This window comes from Diospyros lotus, chromosome 13 (genome assembly GCF_014633365.1).
Source record: "Diospyros lotus cultivar Yz01 chromosome 13, ASM1463336v1, whole genome shotgun sequence".
NCBI lineage: Eukaryota > Viridiplantae > Streptophyta > Magnoliopsida > Ericales > Ebenaceae > Diospyros > Diospyros lotus.
Window position 1 is genome coordinate 19,192,140 of NC_068350.1, and position 9,028 is coordinate 19,201,167.

Sequence of the window (9,028 nt, forward strand, 5' to 3'; positions counted from 1 at the left end):
AGAAATTAAAAAAATTGTATATAACTTTTTTAAAAAAATTAAAAATTTAAAAATAAAGTGGAGCCCCTGACTGTTGCTGGTTGGGGGCTTCAAGGGCCTTTGATAGTAGCCAGTTGGGGGCTCGCGGGTCATCTTTGACTGCCATTGCACCCTGCTCGCTGCTCGCAGCACCTTGCCCCCACCCGCCATCATCCCTCCCTTTCCCCCCACCGTCGTCGCACCTACCAATGGCGTGGGTGGGTGGGTGGGTTATGAGAGAGAGAAAGAGAGAGGCAGCGAGTGAGGGAGTGGGAGAAAGGGTGCAACAGAGGAGAGAGAGGTAGTAAGTGAGGGTGTGAGTGGTCGTTGCACCCGTCGGCCCATCGTCGATCATTCCTTGCCCCCACTGCTGTCCCACCTACAGATAGTGTGGGTGGGTGGGCTTATGAGAGAGAGAAAGAAAAAGGGAGAGTGAGAGAGAGGCATTGAGTGAAGAAGTGAGTGGTCGTGGCACCTGTCAGCCCCTCACCCATTGTCGTCCCTCTCACCCCCCCTCAATGTCGTCGCACCTATCAACTCGTCGTTAACCCTCTTTGCCCCCACTGCCGTCGCACTTGCCGATGACGTGGGTGGGTGAGTTGGTTTGTGAGAGAAAGAAAGACAAAGGCAGTGAGTGAGGGAGTGAGTGACCGTTGCACCTCCAGCCCCCCCACTCACCGTCGTCCCTCTTGCCCCCCTCATCACCGTCACACCTACTGGCTCCCCACACCATTGTTGACCCTCCCTTCCCCCCACTGCCATCGTATCCGCTGATGGCATGGGTGGATAGGTTTGTGAGAAAGAGAAAGGGATAGGGAGAGAGAGAGAGAGAGAGAGAGACAATAAGTAAGAGGTGGGTGGATGGGTCTATGAAAGAGATGGAGAGAGAGAGAGAGGCAGTGAGTAAGAGGTGGGTGGGTGGGTCTCTGAGAGAGAGAGAGAAAGAGGGAGGGAGAGAGAGAGGCATTGAGTGAGAGAGATAGGTCTGTGTGTGTATATGGGTATGTGTGTGTATATTTTTGTGTATTTGAATCTGACTCATAATGTGGCAAGTGTCCCAGTTTGCCTTGTATATAGATATACATAATATTATCGATGAATTTTGAGAATCATGCTTTCAACTCCTAGAATCCCAAGAATTCCTTTGTTTAGGATTCAATTGATGGCTTCTCTAACTTTTATGGATCATATTTGAAATTCCTATTTCTTTTATGAATTTATACGCATTGGTCCCGGTTTCCATTCAATCCCTCTTATCCAGTGAAGGGCTGCCACGACCGACAAACTCAACCCAAAAACTAATAAATGATGATAACTAATTATTTCTTAAAATTAAAATAGATCTTGGACATAGACATGAGTTGGCCAACCACCCATCACTAATTCCAGATTCAATGGAGAAGGGAAAAGTACCCGCAAAAGGCATCCCTACAACTTTGTTCTTGGAGTCATTTGGCCCATTAATACGATCTCTGGTATCATCATCCAAACAAATTGCCTTGAAATTTGAAAAGTAATTAGTTTCCATTCTCATCTCATGGCAGTGATGAGTTCAGATTCAAGTGATTCAAACAAAAAGAAGATAATATCTAACCTGGAAGGAAGGTAAGTGATTCAATGATATATATATATATATCTAACCTGGATTAATAAGTTGGAATGTGATTCCAGTATCTCCGATCATTAATGCCAGGTGCCTTCCAAGAAATAAAAACACAAAATTCATTATGAGTTTGATTCAAATACACACACATATACATAATATATATACACACAGTTAGTATATAAACACACACACACATACATATATAATATATACATAATATATACACACACGCACAGTTGGTATATAAACACACACACACAACATGGCATAATAGACTTATGAATATACCCAACAAAATTTTCTTAAATTCTGTTCACAGTAAAAAAACAACAGCAAAGAACACATAAAAAATTCCTGAGATCATTAAATCACAACAGTTAAAATTTTTGTTCGCAACAACCAGAAACAACAAAAGAAACAACAAATCCAATAACAAAATTGTTTCTTCTTGCCTCTTTTCCTTCTTATGCCACCACTGACTGCATCTTCCTCCTTGCACCACCGCTAACACAGCCTCTGTTCTCCAATGTCGATCGCTTTCTTCCTTCATTGCCAGCGGCTTTAGCCCCGGGCTCTTCTTTTTAGAATTTGTGACCATATATCAACCATCTCAAACACAAAACTAAGGTGGAGGCGAGATAGATCAAAGAAGCTTTAGCCGTCGGCCATGGCGGATCTATAATCAATAGTCAGCCACAAACCAACGGCACCCATGAGAAGAGACTGCCACAAACAGCCAAGAGGAAGATGCATATATATGTATGCATATGTGTGTGTATATATGCATGTGTATATGTCTATGTGTGTGTGTATGTATGCCTGTGTGCGTATATGACGTTGGGGTTGGGCCAAAACAGCAAAGGGGGAGGCGAAGATAGAGAGACTGGGGCGAAAGGAGGTGCAGTGAACGGCGGAGGGAGGGGTGGCGATGGTGTGGGTGGGTGAAAGTGAGAAAGAGAGAGGGAGAGACAGTGAGTGAGAGAGTGGGTGAGTCTCTAAGAGAGAAAGACATAGAGACAGAGAGAGATAGTGACTGAGGGAGTGGGTGGGTGGGTGGGTTGTGAGAGAGAGATGTCTCTGATATTGGGCGGGAAGTGAAATTAATCCTAACCATTCACTAACACTCAAAATCCATCTCAACCATTCAAAAAATGTCTCCCTCACATTTGTGTTGAGACAATTCAAAAACAGTGTTGCCTTATTATATAGATGTTTTGTTAATTAGTTTTGGCCTATGTTTCGAAAAGAGGAAGTTTCTTTCAGGACTGCATTGTTGCAGTTGGCTGTGGAAGGTTTCACAGTCAACTGTCATTTGGATGTCAACTCTACTGAAGCCTCTAGGAGAAAATGAGATTAAGGGATCAATTTCATCTCCCATTTTTTAAATATAAGTATGCCTAAATATGTTTCTTAAAATCAATTGGTATCATTTTGTTTCATTGTTCTTCAACAAATGGTATCAAGAGGATTTTTTTTTTTTTTTTTTTGCAACAATTGGTTTGAAAAAGTTTATATTATTTCATCAATTAGTATCATATTTTACCATTAATTGGTATCAACATGTTTCCTAATGATGCATATTTTCATCAATTGGTATCAATCTTTTTATTGGCAATATGATTTAAAACAATTGGCCTCAATGTTTCAATTGGTATCAAAAAAAATTTTAACTTGTTTTTCTAAGACTAGACAATAATCAAACTAAATCTACTTAAACCTTATATGATAGTACGAAGGCTCCAGTGACATTGAACATAAATTCAAGTCACAAAACCTCAAATTGTCTTCCATTAGAGAACTCAACGTTGCTTTCTCTCTAATGAATGATAGTACTTTAAAACAAAGCAATAACTTTGTTTAGAAAGTCAGTTCTTGTCATCCACATCGACACCTTTTTGTTCGTTCTCAATCTTTTTTTCATTTTCTACAAAAATTAAGAGAGAATTCATCATTAGATATATATTTTGGGTTATTTTTATGAAAAGAAAAGAAAAGTAAAACTACCTTTTCGCACATTTGCAATGCTATTGAAGCCCTAATCTATTTTTTCTCCTGTTAGGGAGATTTCTTCAGATGATCCATACTTTGGTGGTTGAGAAACCTACATAAATCACCAACATATGATTATTACGAACACCGTAAAAAAAAAAAAAAAAACTCTTGCCTTTTTATCCATTAGATGTGAGCATAAATGAGTGAATATATAGCTCAATCTTCAACTTACCAAAGAGCCTTCTGGTGTCTTTTTACTCCTTTTCAATTGAGGTTTCATTGGATAAATTCCATCACAAATAAACAGCTTGACCTCAACCTTTGATTAAAATATCATGCTATTGGAATCTTTGTGATAATAGTACTGAAATAGAACATATTTTTGCACGATGTGAGTTGTATTATTAGAAATTCGTATATAAATTGCTTGTGTAGCTAAAAAGAAATAAATAAGTTTTTATTCAACTAAAGAACCAATTCAACAATAGATTCCCATGCCTCATCAATTTAATAATAAAATCAATGTCCAGTAACTATAGCTTCATTAGAAAACATGTACAAGTGATAAATTTTTTTCTTTTTTTTTCCTTTGTTCAAAATGCAATAATAATTGGTAAAACAAATAAAATATCCATTAACAAAAAACAATCATGACCATGAATCTTCACAAAAAATTCTCCAATTTATTTGAACCTAAAATACATGTCAATGCAACATGTTTCACTTTCCCTTGAAAATATCTAACATGCTTTTGAACTTCATGAAGTGGAATGATTCAATTCATTTATACCATTCTTATTAAAGAAAAAGCTGTAATATTACATAGTGCTCCAACACATGGTAAAAAAGTTACCTTGTCACATGGTTCGTATACAGGGTCTTGTGCACCAGTTTGTGTATCTTATGTGGGCCCCAAGTACTACTATGTGCATATTTATTTATGTGTTTATTGCATAGCTTGAGATTCATGAATTGGATGTGTATATTGTAAGGCCTGCTTTCGAATATTCCTGCTTAGAATAGGATACTCGAAAGAAGGTCATTACAGAGATGATATGGAATAAAACTGAACTCAAATAACAACTAATTTCATTTCTAGCAGTGGAAATTCAAAGAAGATTTAATTACATTCTTAAAATCTTATGACTCTAAGCTCGATGGCCATACAAAATAATAAGAGGCCCAAATGCTAATAAACGTAACAAATCCTCATCACTATAAATCTCACAAAATCACTAACTAGGATATTTGAAATTAGGATGCGTCTCTGTACACCACTATCCTTGGCTGTAGCCAACTGGACTCGCCCCCAATAATAGTCCTACCTTTACCTGGAATGGTAGAGAAGATCAAGTGAGCCACAAGGCTCAACAAGTTTGAAAAATAATGAATAGTATATAGGATCCAATAACACGATGACAACAAGAAGAGTAATCAATGAATCCACAATTATATATAAGATTCACAATTCATGAATTTATCAATTCAATTCAATTAATATATCATGTCACCATATAAAAATATGGAACCAACCATCATTTCATTATCAATATGTAAGAGTGCATCATTTCATTATCAATATCAATCTCCCGGCTCTGAAGCCATCAATCAATGCATGCAAAATTTCATAATTTCAATAAAACTCTTAAGAAATATGGAACCAACCTGCCAGGCTATGGCCACCTCGTCCCGCGCTAAGTGCCCTAAGGTACCCTTTCTCCCTCCGAGAAAAATAATATGTGCGCAAAAATATATATATATATATACATATATGTGTGTGTGTAACATGTACATGTATGCATCATGTATGCATTTGCCAACCACATGTATTTAAATTCTTGTTTTTTCTGTGATATTCATTCCTTCAACATCACTTACCTATATCGGGTGTTTTTTGCATCATCAGATAAATTCAACATATCTTACTTCATAACTTTTAACACATTCAAGATATAATTTATGAAACAAAAATGCTTGATGTAATTTATAACATAGGAATAATTTTTGAGAGATGCTATTTAATATTAAATCTCGATTCGCTAGCTGAGGAGTATTATAAATTTAATAACTATTTTTCCCATCATATGATTGTTGTGACTTAATTTAACGAGTGATAGTATGCATTTACTTGCATTCATGCTCATAGCTCAAGTTCATGATTAGTCCCCATGCAATCAGAATGACCACACCACGCAAAATTGCTGGTCAAACATGAACTTGAAATTTTTCTAAGGCGAAGGACCAATTAGAACATATTTTTGAAAATGTCTTCATTTTGAAAAACTAACTCCCTTTTTTGATAACTAACATTCACTGTTATAAGAATGATTTTTAATGAATTTTTCAAGAAACGGAAGTTATGTATTTCGAGGGTGCTAAAATCGCAATTTCTTGCGTTTGTACTAAAACTAAAATTCTATTTTTTTATTGTTATGGATTTTAATTTTTTTTTATATTTTTATTGAATCCAAATAGGGGGTACTTTCTTATTTACATTTATGTATTAAAGTAAATGAAAGATAAAATATAAATTAAAGAAAATGCAAACATTTACTTGCGTCTAAAATCGCAATTTCTTACGTTTGTATTAAAACCAAAATTCTATTTTTTTATTGTTATGGATTTTGATTTTTTTGATATTTTTATTGAATTCAAATAGGGGGTACTTTCTTATTTACATTTATGTATTAAAGTAATTGAAAGGTAAAATATAATTAAAGAAAATGCAAACATTTACTTAAATTAAGGGAATGTAAATGGATAGGGTGTGAGCAGAGAGCTTGCATTCAAAGGCTTATAGGAAGAGCTCGGGACGAGCTTGCAGGCAAAGGCTTACGAAAAGAGCTCGGGATGAGCTTGCGGTCAAGGCTTATGGGACGAGCTCGGGATGAGCTCGAGGTCATGAGGTGAACAAGAGTTCATTGAACGAGCTCATAGTTAGGGGTTGGGCAAGAGCTCGCTGGATGAGCTCGCACCAAGAGCTTGAGGTCAGGCATGCGGGAAGAGCTCGCGATTAAGCTTATGGTCAGAGAGCATATGGGTATGAACTCGCGGCAAAGAGCTTGCTATTAAGCTTATGGTCAAAGGGCATAGACATGAGCTCGCGGCAAAGAGCTCGCGGTTAAGGCTAGCAGCCAGATATACGTCGGCTATTTAAAACATAGGGTGTCTATACCAAGCTATTTGTTTCATATATAATATATACATGTGATTATTCAAGACCAGGGAGTATACCCACGATCTGCCTGCCTCTTATAAGGGCTATTTGTGTGGGCTTCTTTATTTGTACATATGCATACAACCAATAGCCCGATACAGAGGAGAACATAACCTCTATATCTAAACTGAAACCAAATATATGCCATTTGCAAAAAATAAATCTGGGGTAAAGCAGTCCCCATTTGAAACATCAAAGGGACCTTAATATACTAGCAAGAAGATTCAAAAGAAAATGATGTAGTAACTAGAGAAGAAGAAGTTATACGTAACAATAGATATATATATTCACATTAACAGTCATCACAGTAAGATAAAATGAATACAAAAATCGCATCAGCTAGCTCGCATAAGGATATAATAGGATGTATAAGAGAACTTGCACTGCAAATCAAAGGGAAGTGTAAGAAGAACTTGTAGAACAATAAAGGAGAAAGCAAGAAATCAAGGAAGTGAAATACAGAATGTATAAACGAGCTCACACTGAAAAATAAAGAGGGAGTGCAAGAAGAACTTGCCTGTTGAGAATGCAAAAATTAGAGAGAAGTTCCACCCGCGCACAGGAAGCAAACAACAACAGCAAACAAAAGTGAGTGAATAAGATGGAGAAGGTGAAGAAGAGGAAGAAAATGGAGAGGGACTAAAGGAGAAATGGAACAGTGCATTCAAAAAGAGGGGATACGCATTGCACTGAAATAGAAGATTTGTGCACAAAGGCTGTTGGGAAAAAAAAGTGCGTATAGATCTGCACGCCAGCTCCAGAATTTACCGAAATGCGTTACTTTTCATATTACAAACAAAATATCCAGGGGCTTGATTGACAAATGCTATTTTAATTTATTTTCTTTTCCCATTTTCTTATTACTCCATCAAGCCCATTATTTCCAAATTATTTCTCACCATGGGCCTAAACCCAAATCACATGTATCCCATATACATATATTCCAAGCCCACCAGGCTTAATTTTCACAATCACATGAACCATAAAATAAAATTTTAAAATCCAAAACTATTTCTATGCCATCAAAAGAGTTTATCATTCAATATTAAAGTACTTGGACCCACATTTAAAATGCCCTCAATCGACATTAAGTAATAAAACTCCTAGACCCATTTTAGGGTTGTTACATATATGATGTGCATGAGGTGTGCGGGTGGCTTGGGTTACTTCTCTTCTATTGTTTTTTGTTTCCTAATAAGGCTCGAAGCTATAAAGATTTTTTCAGGTGGGTTTTATCTTCATAGGCTTTGGCCCGGGATTGAAGAACCCAAGATCGTCACCACTTGTAGGCTACCCATTTTAGAAGTCGAGCCACAAGCCCACTCCCCATTTTGAAAGAGAAATGAGCCTCGGGCCATTTGCTCAAGTGGGGGGAAGCCCACTCATCTTAGTCCATTAGCCCTCATATAAAGGGCACTCTTTAGCCCTTCTCTTGGCGTCTCCTTCTTTAATGGACAAACCCTAGCCTCTTTCTCTCTCGTGTTTCCTTTCTTAGCTGATAGGTCCATCTCTCTTCCCTTGTTCATTCGATCGTGATGGGAGTTTTCTTGCCTTCTATGGTTGATCCTTCCTTCCTTGTGAGCGGCTTCCTTTCCTTGTGTGCTAAAGCAGTCCACTAATGTCCCTTGAAGTCATTACATATTCGAGATCGAGGTCTCCTTTTCAATGTAAGCTATTCTCTCTTTGCTTTATGCTTTTACCTTTCATCTTTGTGCCCGATCTACCTTATGTGGTAACCTACTGTGAGTGGTTTTGATTGCTTGGGTGAGAGAGGTTTTCATTGAGTTCGACTGAAAGGTGTTGGGGCTTTCTGGGCTTACGTTTTGAGAGCTTCATTTGTGGCTTGTGGTTCCTATTCGTTTGTGTTACCAAAAGAGGTGACTGGTTCTGTTAAATTTAAGCCTTGAATGTTATTAAACAGAGAGTTTTCATTTTTTTCTTGCATTGTTTATTTTGATCTATATCTGGTTCGATATATTGCACTAACCCTTTATATTTTACAGAGATTTTTTGCAACAATTGGTATCAACGCCTTGTTTGGCTCCTAGGTAGTACCTTATTTGAATTAGATTTGAAAAGCCCCATCATTTTTTGGACCTAATTTCACGATAAGTGTTTTTTCATATCAGAACTAATCTCGATTCAATTGCTCTTTGCATGTTGTGAGTTGGGTCAAAAGGACCCCAAATCCGGAT